Raw genomic sequence first — 23,004 nt, forward strand, 5'->3', positions numbered from 1 at the left:
TCACGATTTACAACTAATCGCTTCATAAGACTCCAATTCATACTAGCAATGCAACTGAATTTAAATCACTTCCATCCAATCAAATACAATAGCTATGTGACATCATTAATTAATAATTAAATGTTTAAAACTTTAAAATGCAATGCTAAAAGGCATTAAGAAAAGACTAAAAAATAATTTATGTAATTTAAAAATCATTAAGGTCAATGCTTTAAAGGTCTAGCTCTTAGAAAGGGTTTTAGTGAAGCTCACTGTTTAACCCTGGTGGTCTGTCTGTTTAACCCTGGTGGTCTGTCTGCTTGAGGTTGTAAGATCCATTTTTGCTCTGCTTCTTCCACTCTATTATTTATATCGCCCCCCCCAATGTTTCTTCCACTCTATTATTTATATCGTCCCCCCCCCCATTGTTTTGTTCAATAATGTCTATCGCCATGAAATTAAATATATGTTGTGTATTTTCAGCTTGTACATGTTTGGCTAAGGCACTGGTGTCTTTCTTATTGGCTATGTCTCTTATATGCTCGAATATACGTTCTGTAAGAAACCTGTTGGTTTTTCCTATATAAAAAACAAAACATTTGGTACTGAAACTAAAACAGACTAAGTATTGTGTTTTACAGTCCGCATAGAAATTAATCTCTATCTCAAAATTCATGGTAGGGTGTGAAAAAAACAGACTTACTATACAAGTAACTGCATGCCATGCTATTTCTGCATGGAAATGTACCTATTCTCTGAGAAGTTACTGTGTGTTTATTAGTACTAGTTTTATAAGAAAGCTGCCTTTTCAAAGATTTCTTATTTATGAAACAAAAATGGGGTGTATCATCAATCACCCTCTCTAATTCATGAATTGACCATACAGGGACCGTACAGGGAAGTTATTGGCCAATTCATATTGTAACTTCTCAATGTCATCTGCTAAAATTTTCTCTTGGGGCTTAAAATATACACTCAGGAGGGATTAGGGAAATCATTAGGGAAAATATTGAGCATATGTCGGATAAAAGGAGGGACAAAGGTAAACCCTACTTTTCCGACACCACTAACATGGAATATAATGTACATAGGAATGAATCAACCAAAATCAAGTTCCCCGTGACTTATTCTAGTAATATTAGGAGGCTCTGCTCGATCTTTGATAAGAATTGGAATATTCTACGGTCAATTAATAACAGCCCGGCACCCAACCTTCCACGGAAGGCACACACACACACAGGGCCAATTTAGAGTATCCAATCCACCTATAGTATGTGTTTGGGATGTGGGAGAGAACCGGAGCACCCAGAGGAAACCCACACAACCATAGGGAGGACATGCAGACTCTGCACAGAAGGCACACCCAGCCAAGAATTGAACCAGAGAACCTCTTGCTGTGAGGTGGCAATGCTAACCACTGCACCACCGCGGCTGCCCCATTTGGGGATTCAATGACTGCTCCTAACTTGTAGTCATCTGCAAACTTAGTTAGCCTGAGCCCTTCAGTATTGGCTTTTACTTTAGAAAAGTACATGCCAAACATGAAAGGTCCTAGCACAGAACCCTGGAGGAATTCACTGGTGACTGGTCTCTTTGTGGAGATAACTTCCCCTATTTTGATTATCTGTGCCATTTGGCAATCTATTGGGTGGCATATTGGTTTACTCACAGTTTATTTAGCTTCTTTGCTATGTCAGAGTGGGGAATTGTGTAAAAAGCTTTAGCTAGGTCGAGGTATGTGGTATACGCCATTTTTCCTGTATCTATCACTGTGATGACCTTTTCAAAAAAAAATCCACCAGGTTAAGTAACATGACCTGTCCTTCATGAATCCAGACTGAGAAAGGTCCAGTGTTTGAAGGTTCCCTATGTCCTGATTGCTTAATTCCATGGTAAATCTTTCCACGGCTTTGCGTATGTGGCTGGTCAGACCTTTGGGTCTGTAATTGCCTGAGTCTGTGGAAGGGCCTGGCTCTATATTATAAGATCGACAGTTGAAAACATCAAACAACATATGGTTGACACCATATGGTCAATGTCTTTAAATGTTGACCTTATAAAAAGACAAAAAAAAAAAAGAAAAAAGTACCCTAATGGGTTTAAGCAGGGGGAAAGCCCTCCTGCACCCCCTGCTACTTAAATATACCAACTCTGAGACCACACTACATTGCAGTAAATGGAAATCTCCCCTTACAGAGATTTCCATTTACACGCTCGAGATTCTGAGCATTCGATATTCTCGTGCCAACAATGTCAGATTCGACATTGTCAGCTTTCAAGAATATAATATAGACCCAAAGGCCTCCCTTATGCAGGGGAAAGACTGTAGCTGTTCTCCATTCACTTGGTACAAAAACTCTATGGAGGTTGAAATTGAGCTGTGTTGTTAGGAATATGGCTAAATTGTGCTTCATGCTTTTTTATTATGCATCCAGGGATACTGTCAGGACCTATCAATTCAGTATTTGTAGCTTTTGAGATCACTTTCAGTACCTGATCTAGTGTGAAATGTGGAGACATACCAGTTTCAGGTATATCTTCTGATAGATGGTGGGGAGAAAGTAAAGTTAGAGTTAAATTTGTCAGTTAGTAGGTTCTCTATGCCTTCATCCTCAGTGTAGGTAACATTGCTCACAATCAACTCAGTGCATTGCTGCATTGTTTGTTTGAGATTACGAACATAACTAAAAAATGCGTTGTGAATGTCTTTTGCTTGGGTAGCAATTTTAGCCTCAAACCTGGCTTTGGTGGATTTTATAAAGCTCCTGAGTTCTTCTTGGGTCTGCCCCATTCTCAGATAATATCAATCAACTTAGTAGCTTCTTACTAAATAAATGTAAGCATAGGGCAACCACCTGTCCCACTTTGTGAGGGACAGTCCCTCTTTGGGCAGTTGTGTCCTGCAAAAAAAATGAAAAAATGGAAATGTCCTGAGATTTTAGGACAATTATTTCCAATATTTTATGTGATAGTTGCATAAAATAGTTATTCTGTATCTGAAACAACTAAATGTTATAAGAAACTGAATAAGCAACTAAAATGCTACAAGAATAAGCTTTTATTTATGCAAAAAAGTGAAGTTCTGTCCTTGGTACTGGTCGTGGTTATGTTTTGTCCTGCAAAATCTGACGTTTGCACCAAAAATGTCCCATTTTGGGCATTTGAAAAAGTGGCAACCCTATGTAAGTAGCAAAAAATTAACAAGGACTAAGACAGCTAAAAATATAAATTTCATTGTAAAGCATAAAAGATAAGCACTTTCGGACAATTCCTTCATGAGATCAAAGAACAAAGTGTGTTTATAGCAAGTTAACCATTTCAGTGCCTGAGCTTGTGTTCGCTTAAAATGAGTTTTAGGGGAAGATATCCATTCAACCCTGGATGTTTATCAGCTTGTAAATCTGCTATCCAACGGGCTTCTGCCACTTCTGTTCAATTGCGTATATCACCCCCTCTTTTATCTGGTTCACATAACTGTAGTACCATGAAAATAAAGTTATATTCAGGTTAATTTAACTTGTGCTGATATAAAGCACTGGTATTTTTACTAAGTCTAATGTCACTTAGGTGCTGCAGTATGCGGTCTTTTAATCTTCTGTTCGTTTTACCCACATAAAACGAAGTACAGGATCCATATTTGGCAAGATTTATCACATTGCAAGAGCAACAACCAGCATGGAGTTTAAGTTGGTATCTTATCCCTGTAATTGGGTGTTTAAAAGTGTTGTTTTTTAGATATTTCTTTACAAGCCTTGCATCGCCGGCAACAATAAGTCCCTTCCCTTTCACTTGCAGGGAAGTTTGTATTGAAGCTGGTAGTTGTTTTGTGTAAAAGTTGCTTAAGACAAGGGAGGTGCAGTTGTTACTCTCGATTATTAGTAGTACACATCAGGAATGGAAGAGATGCTTTGCTGAGTCTCTAGGTATGAAGTGCTAGAAGAAGCCATGGCAAAGGATATAAAAAGACATATAAAGAATACTTTGGAAGATCTCTGTGCTATGCAAATCATTACCAAAAAGCTGCTTCAGTATTTTTTAGTTGAACATCCAGTGATTCCTGTCATTAATGGACTTCCAAAGATACACAAGGATCAACACAATCCCATACTGAGACCAATAGGGGCAGTTAGTGGGTGGTCTACTGAGCCAATGTCAATATGGGTAGAGAAGCAATTGAAACCAGCTCTATGCAAAGCACCAGCTGTGCTTAAAGATACACCTCGATTTTTGAATGTGCTATTTGAGTCTATGTATACAAACAGGGCTACAGCTAGTTTTTTATTTTTAACCCTTGACGTCAAAAACTTGTTTACCATTATTCCTAATGCACTTGGTATACAAGCGATTAAACATTTTTTGAGTAAACACAACACCCATGATGACAGTATGATACATAGAATCTGTCTGCTACTACAACTGGTTCTGGAAAATAACATCTTTATGAGAAGATTTACTGGCAGCAGTGGGGTGTTGCCACGGGAACACCCTGTGCCGATTCTTATGCATAGTACTTGGACTTTAGGAAGAACATATTTTTACTACCAAGAATCTATGCAGAGAGAAGATCATCTTCTACTGCAGGTTTGTGGATGATGTATTTTTTCGTTTGGAAAGGTGATGTAATGGAACTTAGACAGTTTGTCTCATATTTGGAAAGCACCTCCAGTTTACTACGCTTTACCCTGAATTACTCAGATAAAAAGATTGAATTTCTGGATGTTCAGGTTTTTTTTAGAATAGAATGGTGAAATGGGGACCACACTATACAGGAAAACATGTTGGAAGAATACATTGTTTAGTTATGACAGCATGCATCTGTGACATACGTTCTTTAATATAGTAAAAGGACAAGCACTGAGAACATCCAGATTAATCACTGATGACTCGCAACTTCACAGCGAGTTAGAATTGTTATCTGACAACTTTAAACAAAGTGGCTATAATAAACAGTAAGTGACATTGTATGTGATGTCAAAAAGATGAGGAGAACACAAGGCAAAGCGTGGTTTAGTTATAAAGGCATGGCACTGGAAAAAGTGAGCAATGAAAACAAGGAGTTGAATGTTAGAGTGCCAATGAAATACAGCAGTGATATAAAAGGCATCTGCAATATTGTGAGAAATAACTGGAAAATGTTAGCCAAAATGATGAACTTACGCTGATAGTGGGCAATTTGTCTAAGATTTTGTATAAAAGGAATAAAAATTGTAAGCAACTTCTACACAAAACAACTTTCCAGCTTCACTACAAAGTTGCCTGCAAGTGAAAGGGCCAGGACTTATTGTTGCAGGTGATGCAAGGCTTGTAAAGAAATATCTAAAAACAACACTTTCAAATACCCGATTACAGGGGTAAGATACCAACCTAAACTGTATGCTGGCTGTTGCTCTTGCAATGTGATATATCTTGCCAAATATGGATCCTGTACTTCGTTTTATGTGAGTAAAACAAACAGAAGATTAAATGACTGCATACTGCAGCACCTAAGTGACATTAGACTTAGTAAAAATACCAGTGCTTTATATCAGCACAAGTTAAATAAACCTGAAAATAAATTTACTTTCATGGTACTACAGTTATGTGAACCAGATAAAAGAGGGGGTGATATATGCAATCGAACAGAAGTGGCAGAAGCCCGTTGGATAGCAGATTTACAAGCTGATAACCCTCAGGGTTGAATGGATATCTTCCCTTAAAACCCATTTTGAGAGAACACAAGCTCACTGTAGGCATGTAAGCCAAACTATGTGGCATCAGAAGGTATTATTGTTGTCCCCATCCCCACCCAGAGGTGTGAGTGTCCAAACCTACCTCCAAATGCAGTGTATATACACAGCTGTTGCTGGAGAAGAAATGGCCACCTGTAGACCTTCCCGTCAGCCTACCTGCACATCCCTGGACATTCCCCCTACTATCTGCCCCTCTGTGTGCCCCATTAACACCACTTACCTATCGACCCCTGTGTCATTACTACTACTGTTCACAGTCACAGGTAGGTGTCACCCTCTTCTCCAACTATATTGGCAGAATCTGGAACCCCCTACTCACGTGTATTACCTCAGCTTTCCCACACGACACATATAAATAACACATGAAGGAACACCTCAAGCACACTTGGAGCAGCACATGCTCACCACCTGGTGAATCCCCCCCAACTAACACTCCATACCCCTACACCAACTAGTGAAACTGACACCTCCTGTCCAGTCCGCATACAAATCCCAACATCCTGCATACCTTCCCTATTTCTCCAACACCAATCATACCAACGGCCTACTATACAGTTACAATACCCACCCCCCCACCAACCTACCTACTCCTTCACTATTCACTTCTACTCTAACACACAGGTGTGGCATAACTAAACCTAACTTGAATACCTGAGTGTAACCTATCCAGAACCGTTAAACTGGAATCACAGTTCATCTTAAACTGACCTATGTCAACAGTCATACCTGACATGTAAACCTGACCTTTGCATGTATAACACCGACATGTTAATGTGAACTAAGCAGGAAGAATGTGGTACATAGCTATGTTAAGTCTGTTACTCTCTCTGAATGTGTACACCTCAGTACTACATGTAATGTGTAGCTGGGGATTACTGTGGAGCTTCACTCTCCAGGCCACTGCTGACAGTGGAGAAGCATCCTGTCGGATTGTCCCAGACAACAAATGTGAAATAAATACATGAAGTAGCGTGGGCGAATGCTGCAGCAAGTGGGATTACACTTGTTTGGGTGGCTGTAAGCAATGGTTAAGTAATATGGAGGCCAACCAAGTGTAAGATGCCATAACCGGATGTCAGCAGATCTGAACTGATCAGAGCCTTGTGCACACCAGCGCATACCCACCTATACATCCTCTACAGTGCCTTAGGCCCTCTGTAGCCAACAGCTCTTGTTGTGCCCATTAACAAAAGTAATCTGCACTCCTGGGTTCCAACCCCCGCCCCCACCCTGCACACTATAGTCGAAGCGAGTTACCACTAAGGCATGGCAGATGCACATTCAGCTGCTATCACAAACATATCATCCAGCACAGTTATTCAACAATATAGGAAAAGTATGTAGGTATGTAGAAAAATACCAGCAAACATGTGCACATCACTCAATCACAGTATTCTGAGCAGTCTATGTGTATCAATGTACTGTGCCTGTCCAAACATACTGTGAGAACAGTAGTCTTGCATAATACTGAAGAGACAAATGAATAATGGTGCACACCATGGGGGCGTGTGGGCATGCTTCATGCACAGAATGTCACACCCGGGGCATTGGTTCTGCAGAACTGGGTGATGAGCTTGGCCTGGTGTGTGAGCAAACCGCTGCTTCCCGAACCCCTGGCAGGATGCTACTAGTGGGAAAAACAGTGTAGACCAGCTAAGTCTAATCTTGACACAACAACAGGTCAGTCTCTAGCAGGACAAACCAAAAATTGTGAGTAACATCGATATTTGTACCAGTCTCAGAGTACTGTCATGGCAAGGCTTGTATGTACATGGACTACACAGATGAAGAGCCTGCTGAAGCTTGGGACGAGACAGCATAATGGAGGAGTACCGACACGTGCAGAGAGGGAAATGTGTGGAGGTGTGGTATGGCTGGGCTAGCAATTGGGGAATGGATGGAAGCTGTATACGTGGAGCTCAGGGGCCGGGAAAAAGGAGCATGGATATGACATTAAGGTTGAAATATGCAAATTAAGCAGAACTGCAATAGTGTAGTGGGCAGAGCATCCAACCAATGAGCAGGTATTCCTGGTTTGGATCCCACTGCAGCACAGTCTATTTTACACAGCAAAGCATGTTATGAACAATATTTTTGTTGCAAGACCCACGAAATAGCAGAAATATATGAACTGGAGTATCGCAAAATATGCGCATGTGACGTATCAGTGTCAGACAGAATAAGGCACTAGTAGGCAGGTTTAAGCACAGATAAGCAGTAGAAAGCATACATAAGCACTAGTAAGCATGTTTAAGTACATTTGCGTGGGGTAAGCATTACCTACACAGAATAAGCAAAGTAGGAGCTAACTGTTACAAACTGTAACTGGAGGTTAGCAGTGCTTAGCTCTGTGCAAACCTGTGCACACCCGCGTACAACTGCTTTAGTGTGCCGTAATCACTCTGTACCCAGTGGCCCATGTTCTGGCCAGCAACAAATTAAACAGCTCTTGAAGGGCTCAAACCAAGGACCCTGCACACCATAGACAAAGGGATTTACCTCAAAGCCATGACAAATACACATAAAGTCGATGTTGTCAGATACATATCATCCAGTCCAGTCATGCACCAGCACAGAGAATGTACATCTACAGCTAGATGGACATGTGTGTGCAAATATATTACTATCTAAATGGATACAACATATCTATAGTTGTAGTCACATAATTATATATATATATATATATATATATATATATATATATATATATGTGTGTGTGTGTGTGTGTGTGTGTGTGTGTGTATATATATATATATATATATATATATATATATATATATATATATATATATATATATATATATATATATATATATCTGCCCTAGGGCATTTATAAGCCTAGCCAGAGTGTGTTTGGCTTTCGCCACCCATTTTAAATGAATTTTGCTATGCCCTTTTCAAGGTTAGTATACTCTGCCTCTGTCTAACAGTGACACAGAAGTGATACCCGGGGTAAACCTACAATCTCCCATCCACTCATCAAGATTCCTCTTGAAGAGAGTCAATGAGGGACTCTGCCTAACCTGGACTGGGATTTTATTCCAGAGTGAAGGGAGCCTCTGGGTTATGAATCTGTCCCTCCAGCATGTCCTATTTATTTCAGTGCTGAGGTTCAAGTCTCTCGAGTGCGTAGCTCGATGGGATTTGGATTTTCTGAGGTGCAGCATGTCCATTAGTTCTGGGTTGGACATGGCTTTATACGTCAGGCACAGATCGCCTCTGAGCAGGCGGTATGCCACTGAGTAGAGCTGGAGTTTCTTTAACCGGGCAGCATATGGCATCTGTTTGAGCCCTTTGATCCTCTTGGTGAGGTACTTTTGGGGTCTTTCCAATTGCTGCAGGTGTCTGGTAAGGTACATCCCAAAAGGCATTGTACTCAATTATGGGCCTGATGAGGGATGAGTAAAGAGGCACGATGACCTCCCCTGATCTAGATGTGAATCCCTTCATGATTACGTGGGCTATATAAAATGTTTTTCTAACCACTTTGGCCACGTGGTTGTCAAATGAGAGATTGCTATCAACTTGGGTACCAAGGTCCCTAATTACTTCTTCCGTACTTAATGGATTACCACCTATGTGGTAATTTGTGGGCACTTTGTTTTTGCCAAAGGGGATGACTATACACTTTTTGGCGTTTACTTGAGGCCATGGCTCTGGCACCAGTTGTCTGTTTCTATGACGCCGTTTTGTAGGATGCTTGTGTCGGCTGGAGAGTCGATTATGGTGCCAGTTTGCAGTCATCTGCGAACTTGGTCAGCCACAGTCCTTCTGTGTTAGCCTGTACCTCTGAGAAATATATACCGAACAAGAGAGGTCCCAGGACTGAGCCTTGTGGGACACCACTTGTAACTGGTTTGGAGTCTGACATGGCTCCAGCAATTCTAACCATGTGAGTTCTGTCCTTGAGCCAGTTTGCAACCCATCTAGTGGCATAGGGGTTTATATTCAAGCTGGTGAGCTTATCTATAATGCCCAACTGGGGTATTGTATCGAAGGCTTTTGCAATGTCCAGGTAGGCTGTGTGGATCACCTTCCCCTCGTCAATGGCTTTGGTGACTGTTTCAAAGAAATCGACCAGGTTTAAGAGGCAGGATCTGCCCTTAACAAAGCCAAACTGGGTAGGATCCAGTATATATATATATATATATATATATATATATATATATATATATATATATATATATATATATATATATATATATATATATGTGTGTGTGTGTGTATATACATATATATATATATATATATATATATATATATATATATATATATATATATATATATAAAATATCCAGAGATATATTTATTTTATTATTTTTGTTAACCGGTTAGTCCAACTGGATAGTCCATTTCAGTGGAGGCCGAGGAGAAAACTCGAGTTTTCAAACCGAGTAAATTTTACATGTATTTAAAAAAAAAAAGAATAATACAAAAAAAAAAAAGTAGCAAACAAGTTACAAGAACAAGATTTGTAAAAAGTAAAAAAATTACCTGTTACCACAAGAAAGCAATAAGTAAGTAAAAAAAAAAAATAAAGGAGATAGGGGGATATAAGGACAAGACAGACAGGAATTGGAAAACAGGATTGGTGGTTTAGATGGGATGAGTAGAGCTGGACAGAGTAGAATGGTCAGAGAAGAGAGAATATAAGGATGATAGGCTTTTTAAGAGAAAAAAAAGAAAAAGGGAGGAGACATAGGGCAGAAGAGGAAGGAATGAAAAAGCATATATACACAAATATATGCACAGATATACATGCAAATGCCGACAACTACACATATATATGTCAACATCTATATGTCCACATATACACAGCAAGTTACATGTATGTACGCAGATATATGTACTCTGTAGGTATATACGGACTTAGTTAGAAATATGTCAGCAAATATATATACCCACAGAGGTATATACGGCCAGACATCTGTAGATAGCAATGAATGGGCTTGAGAGGCTCCAAACAATATACGTCATGTACGAACTGGCATACCCCCTGCCCAGCCAAACACGTTCACCCTGTAATACACTACCAACCTCATTGTACTGTATGTATGTCATTGAAATAGTGATTTAAATTAGCCCTCTGTAATGTTTCACATGTTGACAGCACATCCCCCTCTCCCCCACCCACTAGGCAGGCCGAGCAGTACAGGCCCATCCAACCAAGGCCATCCCCAACCCATACATTTATTACCCACAGTCCCCCCCCCACCCGCTGCACACATGCAGCCACCATCCCTACCCAGGTTACCGGCCCATAGCTACCACACCTAGCCCCCCTCCACACACCCCCCTCAGGACCCATCCCTAATGTTGTCTTGACCCAAGTATCCTAGGTCAGGCACACGCTGTAGTCCATGCACATAGTCATGAGTAGCTATGTAACTCTGGGTGTAGACAAAAGTTGTATACCCAATGTTAGGGCTGTCCTGCCTGGGACAAATGATTACCTAGTACTAACAATAGATTTTATGTGTTACTCTGTGTACACTAAAGGATTTAGTTGTAGGTGTCATAAAGCATATGTGGCACACAAGGATGGCCGGTATGCACACAAAACACAGTACCCAGCAATAACAGGCAACATTACAGGATATGTAACTAAATATGTAGAGGTATGTGTGTGTGTATATATACCCATAACTACATGGCAATATACCTGTCCCTCTCTGTAGTACAAATGTATACATACATAGACAGACATATATAAATACCCACATATAGATATATAAATATGCAGACACCCATACATCCATATCTCGTTTTATATATATATATATATATATATATATATATATATATATATATATATATATATATATATATATATATATATATATATATATATATATATATATATATATATATATATATATATATATATATATATATATATATATATATATATATATATATATATATATTTATATATATATGTATATATATATATATATATATAAATATATATATATATATATATACAGCAAAATATATATATGAGTACAAATACAGGTGTGTGTATATATATATATAGATATGTGTGTGTAAATATACACATATATATATATATATATATATATAGCTAGGATATGATACAGCAGTTAAGAATTACATATGTACACAGGCCATGCCAATGGGGGGTGAGGGGTTCAGTCAACAAACGTGTAACACGTAGCATCAGTCACCTCCCCTGTCTAGACAGGTGAAACATACAAACAAACAATAAAAGTAAACAAACCACTGCTTCCCAGACTGCAGGCAGGATACTACCAGTGGGAGAGACATGCCAAGTCTAATCTTGAAACAAAGACAAGAATGTCCCTTGTGGAACAACCCAAAAATTCTATGCATATTTGGGTTTCCAGCCATTACACAGATGTCTAACAGCAGGGCACGCATGCTCTCGGCCTACAAGGTTGGGGAAGCCTGATGACCCATGGGGCGAGACAACATACGTGATGGGTCCCGAGAAGTGGGGAGTGGGCAGTGTGTACTGGTGTGGCCAGACCCGACCTGCACCCAGAATAACGAAGAGTGCCGAAGAGGAGGTGCAGGTGGGAAACTATGGGTATGTAATTATGGGCCTAGGCATGCAGGTGTTGGCTGGAGTGGTTCTATGTGGACCGCCCCAGGGATGTAAGCAATAGTGTACATTGGTCAGACCCGACACCTAATGAGCAGCCATGCCCGATACGAGTCCCACAGCAGCAATGTCTAGTTTACAGTGCAATGGGTGGATTAACCAGATGTGTCATTGCAAACCCATTAAATGACACCAAAGAACACATGGTCGCAACACCCCACTGTAGGCATGTAAGCCAAACTAATTGGCATCACAAGGTATTATTGCTGTCCTCACCCCCACCCAGGGGTGTGAGTGTCCAGACCTACTCCCAAATGCAGGGTATATACACAGCTGTCACTGTAGAAGAAATGGCCAGCTGTGGACCTACCCGTCAGCCATCCTGCACATCCCTGGACATGTCCCCTACTATCAGCCCCTCTGTGTGGCCCGATAACACCACTTACCTATCGACCCCTGTTTCATTCATAGTAATGTTTACAGTTACAAGTAGGTGACACCCTCCACACAACTATATTGGCAGAATCTGGAACCCCCATCCTAGGTGTATTACCGCAGCTGTCCCAGACTACACATGTAAATAACACATGAAGGGAAACCTCAAGAACACTTGGATCACCACCTGCTCACCACCTAGCAAAGTCCACCACCCCCAACACTCCATACCCCTACACCAACTACCAACACTGACACCTCCTGTCCGGCCTCGCATATATATCCCAATACCCTGCAAACCTGCACTACTACTCCCCCACCAATCAGTCGAATGGCCTACTATACAGTTAAAATGTCCCCTTTCCACCTACCTGCCTAGACGTTCACTATTCACATCTACTCTAAAACACAGTTATGGCATAACTAAACCTAACCCGAATACCTAAGTGTAATCTATTCAAAAATGCTAAACTGGAATCCCACTTAACCTTACACTGACCTTCGTGAACAGTCATACCTGACATGTACACCTGACTTAAGCATGTATAATACTGACATGTACATGAAGTAGCAAGTCTGAGCCTAGCGCACACAAGCACATACCCGCCTACACTTCCCCACAGTGCCTTAGGCTCATTGTAGCCCACAGCCCTCACCGTGGCCACTAACAACATAATCAGCACTCCCAGGTCACACCCCCCTGCACACTATAGTCCAAGTGAATAACCACGAAGGCATGGCAGGTATACAATCAGCTGCTATCACAAACATATAATCCAGCACAGTCAGTCAGCAGTATAGGAAATGTATGTAAGTATGTACATTAATGCCAGCAAACATGTGCACAGTGCTCAGTCACAGTATTCCGAGCAGTCTGTGAGTAACAATGAACAGTGCCTGTCCACACATACTGTGAGAACAGTAGTCTTGTATAATACTGAAGACAGGAATGGAAAACAGGGCATGCCGTGGGGGCGTGTTTCATCTGTGGAAGCAGGAGATGAGGCTGGTCTGGTGTGTGAGCAAACTGCTGCTTCTCAAAACCCTGGCAGGATGCTACCAGTGGGAGAAAGAGTGTACACCAGCAAAGTCTACTCGTGACACAACAACTGGTCCATCCCTGCCGGGACACACCAGACTTTGTGGTCACAATGATGTTTCCACCAGTATCAGAGGTGGATGAAGGATGAACGTACATGGAATAAATGGATGAACAGCCTGCAGAAGGTTGCATCGAGGCAGTAATATGGAGGAGTACTGACACGTGCAGAGAAAAATGTGTGGGGGTGTGATATGGCAGGGCTAGCAATTGGAGAATGGATGGATGCTATGTACGTGGAGCTCGGGAGCCGGGGATAGGGAGTATGGGTATGACATTAAGGTAGAAATATGCAAAGTATGCAAAACTGTAATTGTGTAGTGAGCAGAGCATCTGCCTATGTACACACATTCTCGGTTCGAGTCCCACTGCAGCACATTCTATTTTCTGTATGAAATCGGTATAACAACATCATTTTGCTGTATAACCTACTAAATGACATTTACACTTGAACAGGAGTACTGAATTACACATAACCCACTCACTATTCAAAGGACATGAGATGACACACAGATATGTATACACAGACAACCTTTAATGGTGTATTTTACAATAACATATGCCATTACAAACAGCACATAGATCTGAACTTATTTAATCAGTGAGGAATGCAAGGCCCACACAGAAAAGTAGATGCAGACAGTGCGAATATATAACATACTATGCTGTCCAGGCCAGGCCCATCAATTCGTACAACTCTGGACAAAGGATTTGCCACCAAGATAGGTAACAATAAACAATAACATGTAGTTCAGCAGCCGCCAGTTACACCCTGTAGTCAAGGCCTAGGGGGATATTTATTACCTGTGTTAATGTCTATGTATCTGTCACATGTATGGACCCTGACCAACAAATGTCATGGGAGTCCACAATATAACTGGGATGACAGCAGGAATGCTAGCAGTATATTATGATAGGCCTAACCGTATCACAGCAGGACAAAGCCAGCCATCTATGTGGAGGACAGAGGCAGGAACACAGGACCATACTCATAATATTGCTGTTACACACCCTGCAAATTGCTGGTGTTACAGGATTCGTTGCAACATACCCTTATGCAGGAATAACACATCATGTACTGATAGCACACAACAGACAGATTGCCAGGGATATATCTAGGACAAAACCTGTAGGGTGCACAGGCAAAAGCAAACAGACAATCCACTGGCCATCATGTGGATAGGCCCACTGTTGACAGCTATGCAGACAGACTGTATTCCATCTAAACTACTATTTACATGCAAACACTGAAAGACAGCAATATACAAAGCACATAACAACACTACTCACTCTGTCTGTAGGTCTAGAACTTCTTCAGATTGTGTAGTTGTCCTGTGTCTGCAAGCCTCGCTGTAATAGGTACTGCAACCTGCCATCTGTAACACCGCTGCCCACATACAGGAAGGATGTCCTTCATACTGGAAAGGTGAAGGGACAACGCCCACATGAGTAAGCAATTTATAGTACTGGGTTGCCAAGACAATGGTTAACAGAATCACTACACAGCAGGCTACACGCAGTCAGCAACTGTTGCACACTAATTGGTGCAGAGCCCATCACCTGATCATGTGCATCACCTACAAATGCCATGCTGAAATCCATTCAAACCAACTCATTCACTCTACTGGAGAGGGAGAGGGAGAGAAAGAGAGAGAAAGAAAGAAAGAAGAAAAAAAAAACGTATAAAACAGAACTCACACAATGGGAAAGAAATAACTACAGGCCACAACCGGGAAGATGTCACACCCATCCAAACAATAAAAGGTATGTATAACATAACCGTATGTAATTTAATGTAGTATGTGGTATAGATTAATAGGATATATGATGCAGAATGTGCGATATGTGCCATCTGTAGTTGTCCCTGTAATGATGTCCTGCTGAACAACTGCTCTGGACAATACTGTCTGTCCCTGTAAGCAGTGGGACATACTCGCCAACTGTGCAGATCAGCAATTAATGACAAAGATGTCAGCTATAATATCTGTGTATGTTATGTTAGTGTGGACAATAGCTATTGGTGGATGTACTGCCATCATGATACACATGGGTGTCATAGCACACCACTTGCAGGACAGTCATGTGAATGTGTAATGTAGCATGCACAAATGCCATAGGTGTGTAATAGGCATACCAGCAATCTCACACCATAGTTACCACCTTAATGTTAGGCTGTGTTCACATGTGGCACCTGCCTGTGTTGCAGCAAGGCAGAAGAGTGCAACTGTAAATGACAGATGGTTACAGAATGTGGACTAGATGTCTGTATGCACTCCACATATCTGTGTGATAAAGAATGTGATGTGTATGTGTACAGATACAGACACTCATATGGACATAGGTATATCAGCAACATGCAACATATATCTACACATATATGTACATAGATGTATATTTATACACATATATGTAGTGGCACTGACAATGGCATGCAGATGAAATAGTCTGTAACAGGCCAGCAAAGATAAGTGTCCCCACAGGGAGCATGGCTACAAACACATAGTGCAAAGCATGGCACATACATATAGCACAAAGCCTGGTACAATACAGCATATGTCCCAATGATAGGTAACACCACTGCCCACATACAGGAAGGATGTCCTTCATACTGGAAAGGTGAAGGGACAACACCCACATGAGTAAGCAATTTATGGTACAAATTGCAGTCTGTGAATGGTTTGTTGTAGCTGATATGGTGGGGGGATACATATAAGTGTATTAAGAACTATGGTGACCCTGCTGTATGGGTGGCTCAGACCTGTTTCCATCCTTATGTCTTCCAGGAAACATGTCGCATAGTCGTCTTCCCATGTACAGCACCACTGAAACAGCGATTATTATCGACCACCTGGTACAGCATTATGTACTGCTTTTTGGCTGGACAGCCCATAACCAGCAGGAGAGGACTGCCCTGTGGAATGAGCTATTCCACAGGGTCAATGATGTTGGACTGCATAACCGCACCTATGAGCAGGTCCAGCATCATTGTAGCGACCTGCATTGCCATGTATGTTGGCGTGCAGCTGTTGTAAGGGGGACCACCTCACAATGGGGCAACCCACCCATCCACCCCTCACCCATGTGGAGGAGCTTTTCAGCAGCCTTGTAGCACCTGTCTGCCTGCAGCATCAACACCTGGCAGGGCACATCTTGGAGGTGGGTACCAATGACACTCCAGCTGAGGAGCGTGCAGGTAAGGCCCCAGGGCACATCGGTACCCCACTTGTGTGCATGCATCTGCATCTGTACAGGTAGATCATGCAAAACTGAGATGTCATATACATAGTCTGCTGCTGTGTAGTAGTAGTAATAAACAGTTGCGTATAAGCTATAATATTGTTTAATTCTACTGTTGATGTAACATAATGCTGCACTCACCTGTTATGAATGACACAGCTGTGGCCACTGATATCAGCTTTCTCTCACTTCTATGTAGGTGCCCTCCAGGATACCACCATGGCAGCAGCCCGTAGCCAGTGAGAATGGTTCATGTTCATGCATGATGATAAACTGGGCATGTAATAGCTATGGGGTATCCTCCATGCACACATCTAACACACCTACCCATACTGCATGCTGTACATGTTCATGTTTTGTTGCTGAGAAATGCACTGCATCACAGTATAGACCATGCTGGGGTATCGGAAGGGTACAACAGACACATGCAAGATAACTAACATCCTGTCAATGTGCAATGTGTCCACAGGGATGTGACATGTGGCAGGACACATGGCCTACAGTAGGGACATGTGTGACTCACCATCATCATGGCTGCAGCTGCACACAATCAGGTTAAGTAAACACTGCAGATGTAACCCTGACCCCACAGCACTCTTGACAGCAGTGTGTGCACTCCAAGGGATGTGCACATGAGTAGACCTTGCAACCATGCAGAGGTCTGGGACACGTGTTGGGCACCCATCACAGCCATGGTAAGGTCCGCCGGTTGTCAGTGTAATAGTCATGTACTGGTCATACATTCACTGCTGATGTTGTGATCTGTAATGCTGACATCAGGCATCATCAACTGATAGCTGTTCGCATATCATCCCAGGTATGTGTTGCTACAACACATAGGGGCGATGAGCATTGGAGCTGACATAACCGACACAGTACTACAGATGCATCAATGGTTTCCACACCTGCAAGTTATGGTGCTCAGTACAAGGCAGGGTGCAGAACAGGTCCACAGTAACATTTTGTACATGGGTGCAGTGTCAACACGGGGAAGGGCCATCACCTACCAACAAAGCCCATGCCTCACACACATGTATACTGCCACTAGCATGATGTCACTATAGTTGCACTGCATGCTGTTGAGCTCCATATGTAATGCATGTTGACAGAAGGCTAATGGGAGGACTGTGTGTATGAATGTTGTGCAACTCCACATGTAGGAGTGTGGGGTGTGTGTTTGTATGTCCATGTATACACAGGCAATAGTGGGATTGACCACATGGTGGTACTTCCCCTTGGAATTGTGCTGTACATGGAGTAAGACATGGGGCACCAGGACAACCTGTCAGGTATGTGAACACAGGACAGCTGATAGCATAACAAGGTCTGTACTTCCCCTTGGAATTGTGCTGTACATGGAGTAAGACATGGGACACCAGGACAACCTGTCAGGTATGTGAACACAGGACAGCTGATAGCATAACAAGGTCTGTAGCATGGAGCATGCATTGGGAGGTGCAGTACATACCAGATATACACATCATATTGCCAGCAGGAGATAATTAACTGGCTACCCACCTTTGCAGCACTACAAATGCAATGGGGAATTACCACAGTACATCAGTGAGTGCATCCAGATAGTACTGTTGTCCGCATGATGGGTCGCTTGTGCAACAGATGTGACACGGACTGAGCAAGACTGTAGTATGAGGCTCTGGTGTGTGACATATGTACTGAATGTAGCAGCCCCAACCATAGAGAGGCCTCATACACCATTACTGCCCATACACAGCGTAATACAGGGTGACAACAGTGAGGCCATGTACAGCCTACTCCACCCAGGTCAGGGAGGCGATGGAATAATAGGTCAAGTGTGGTAACCACATGTGTAGGCATGGAGAAGAATGATATGTTAATGGGCTGTAGTGATGCATGTATATTAGCAAATGCCATGCAGGATGGGGAACATATGTAACTGACTGTGGGACTGTCTGTAAACTCAGGGAAAGTAAGGTAGTAAGGTGGCTGTCAGTGTGAGTGTGTGTGAGTGTGTGTACTTTTATACACTGCTGTACAAGTCTTAACATGTGTATTTGTTTCCCCCACAGGTGTCGAGGTGGGTCAGGGTCCCCCCTGCATGCAAACTGAGGTGGGTGTCCCAACAAACACCAATGATGATGATGAAGGTACAGGTGAGGCACAGGTGGGGTTGTCAGAGGCTGACACTGCTCCAACATGTGTCATCACCCTCCTAGCCACCCCAAGCCCGCACACAGTTATAGTGTCCTTACAAACCCCATCACATGTGGCCATAGCAGAGGGACAGTTGGTGCTTGGTGGCAATGACCAGGAATGTGTGATGTCCATGCCAACCGTGTCGGGTCACAGTCAGCATAGCCAGATGTCCAGAAGGCCACCACATCGGCAGATGTACTGTGGTGCTCGTGGCAGGACCACAGGTCCATCATGCCACTGGCAGAGGCACCACAACTGGTACCACCAGGAGCATGTTTCAGGCCGTAATGGAGACACAGGCACGTATGGAAATGCACTCCAGACATGTCCTAAGGCTGCAGAGGTCTGCTTTTGCAGCTGTAAGTGGCAACCTCCATGAACTCACTGGTGCCTTCCATGAATATACCGAGGTCATGGATAGATGGTGGGATGAGATGGTTGGCCTCCTCGACCGTGATATGTCTCTGCTAGAATGTGTGGTGGGAGTGGTGTGATGGCCGCATGGATGTAGGCCAGAGACACCAGCAGCTGGTGGTCAATGTGGACATGCCAGGATGCACAGACACTCCCCTAGTGACAGTACCAGCCCCAGCACACCACAGAGGCTGCTGTCCACACTACATCACAGCAGGCCTCGTGCATGTGGCCCTGGCCAGGCCCAGGCAGGACATGGTTCCAGCGGACATATGTCATCACCAGGGGAGAGAAGCACCTCAAGGTCTGTACCTGTACGTGCCCATGGAACCCCTGGCAGGCACAGTCAGCATGTCCATGGCCAGAGGCATTGAACTGCACACCCTGCCAGGTATGGTTTGCAGCTGTCCAACATTACCCATATAGGCAGCCACATGGCGGAACTGTGTGCATGCATACCCACACACTATGCAACCACACCTACGGTGACCCCATACCGACACACACCACATCACCACACCCCAATCAAGGAACCACACCCCTCACCCACACACATGGTGACACATGTTTGGACCACCCTCAGCCTCTGGCACACCTGCAATGCACCCTGTGTATATGATGATACCTGTGCCACATCCCTGTCATCCATAACATTAATGCAGGGATAGGCTAACATGGTTCTCATGCACATGATGACTGTAATGGAGTGGCACAACGTACCACAGTGTAGAATGTAGTCAGGGGTAATGTGTACTGCATACATGTCTGGTAGTGTAGCCATGCAGCTAAGATGACATTCACACACCCTGTGCATATGATGATACCTGTGCCATATCCCTGCCATCCATAACATCGATGCAGGGACAGGCTAACATGGTTCTGATGCACACCATGACTGTGATAGAGTGCAGCAATGTACTGCAGTGTAGAATGTAGTCAGGGGTAATGTGTACTGAATACATGTTAGGTAGTGTAGTCATGCAGCTATGATGCATCTCAGCTGTTGGTAAAACTACCTGATATACCCTTACTGTCATCCATTTGTACTGTAGGCATACATGAGTCAGCAGGAGGATGGTCCGCAGTCATATTCCACAGGGGTATGTCAGTGTGGTGACACCATGGGCATGACATATGTGGTGTACAGTTGCACACATGCCACAGGTATGTATAATGGTTATTGGCCATGCAAATGTGACCAGTGGCCTGCTGGTACCAGTATAATCTGCACCCTTATGTCAACCCATCCACATACACACATATCCTTACTTGGCAACACTGTGTCTAGATCCCAACCCAGGTATGTAATGCTACTGAACTGTGTGGCTGTCATTGCACACATGCCACCATCTGTAGGGTGAGGTGTGTACCAGCTCATGTGTTACATGCAGACCATCCACAGACATGTACAATATGGTAATGGGGGATGTAATGTTTGTATATGGTGAATATATAGTGCATCATACCATCATATACACATTGACACATAACAGGTAGACACACATCTTAGAGACCTGGTTGTATAGTTGCTTACTAACTAGTCCATGTGTCCAATGTGTTACAGGTAGGCTGCACACAGTGCATGTGTAACTGGGCTATATCCTGTTATCTGTTACCTGTATGGGTGATGGTGACATTGGCCACCTGAGAGTGGTATGTGGGCCATATACCAGGTGTACCATGGTGTAAAGACAGTGTACACAGCACTCACATCCCCCACTGGATATTGTACACACTAGAACCCATCTTGATACTCTGACATACCCACTATCACACATTGGCCACAACGCAAAACCAACCCGTTGCATATTACAACAGTGGTACCACAGGGATATGCATGTGATGCACACACCACAGGCATAGTAGGATGCTGCATTGCATTGCCACACCTATGGGTGACAGCAACAATATCTGTACTACTGTGTGGCAATGTGTATCGTAATAGGAGTATGTGGACTCGGTCTGGTGTGCCCTACACATATGCACACATACACACACGTGGCAGACCTCAATGGGATTCCCATGCCTATCAACCCATTGGTGCACCACTGTTGTGCTGGTACTGCAAGGGACATGTAGCTGTTAGGGAGCGGAGTGTAACAGGCTACATGTTACATTAATGGGGTTGAGAGCCACCGCACACTATATGAGTTGTACAAATAGGCATCCCCCCCAGCCAAACATGTCCGCCCTGCAATACACTACCAAATAAAACCAAGACCCAATCCTCCAAAGGCAGATGACCTGTCTGGTGGACCCCAGCCATAAACAAACTATACAATAGAAGGAGGAAGCTACTACATGATAGAGCAAAATCCCAAAAAGGGAAGGCATCTCTGATCAGTATTAGCAAAAAACTAAGGGCACTCATAAAATCGTCAAAGGCCAGCTTCGAGAGAAAAATTGCACAGGACACTAAAGATAATCACAAGGCTTTCTTTAGTTATGTTAGGAACCTGGGTGGGAATTCCCAGATATGCTCAGAATTAGTCCAAAATGACAAAAAATACACTGATCCCACAGACATTGCCAACATCCTAGCTGACAGGTTCAGCACAAACTTCTCTCCTCCCACCAAAAGGGCAAATATCTATCCCAGCAGAGTGCTGCCCCGACATCTCAGATGCTCAGGTGGGAGCCGCCTCTCAAAGCAAAAACACAGCATCAATGGGAGCAGACGGTGTCCCAGGCTGCGTCCTACATGAACTCCAAGAAGAGCTAAACCCAAACATAAAACTACTGTTCAATCTCAGCCTTACTACAGGATATGTACCCAAAGAGTGGTGTACAGCAACAGTGGTCCCTCTCCACAAAGGTGGTGCCTCAACGGACCCTGGAAACTATTGCCCCATAAGCCTGACTAGCTTGGTCTGCAAAGCTATGGAAAGGATCATCATGGACCTCATAAATAAAGATATTGGGGACCTACAGACACTGGATCCTACCCAGTTTGGCTTTGTTAAGGGCAGATCCTGCCTCTTAAACCTGGTTGATTCTTTGAAACAGTCACCAAGGCCATTGACGAAGGGAAGGTGGTCCACACAGCCTATCTGGACCTCACAAAAGCCTTCGATACAATACCCCACTCAGGCATTATAGATAAGCTCACCAGCTTAAATATAAACCCCTATGTCACTAGATGGGTTGCAAACTGGCTCAAGGACAGAACCCACATGGTTAGAATTGCTGGAGCCATGTCAGACTCCAAACCAGTTACAAGTGGCGTCCCACAAGACTCAGTCCTGGGACCTCTCTTGTTTGGTATATATTTCTCGGAGGTACAAGCCAATACGGAAGGACTGTGGCTGACCAAGTTCGCAGATGACTGCAAACTGGGTGCCATAATCGAC

This window comes from Protopterus annectens, chromosome 17.part0, assembly GCF_019279795.1.
Source record: "Protopterus annectens isolate FY-2018-M chromosome 17.part0, PAN1.0, whole genome shotgun sequence".
In the NCBI taxonomy this organism is placed as follows: Eukaryota; Metazoa; Chordata; order Ceratodontiformes; family Protopteridae; genus Protopterus; species Protopterus annectens.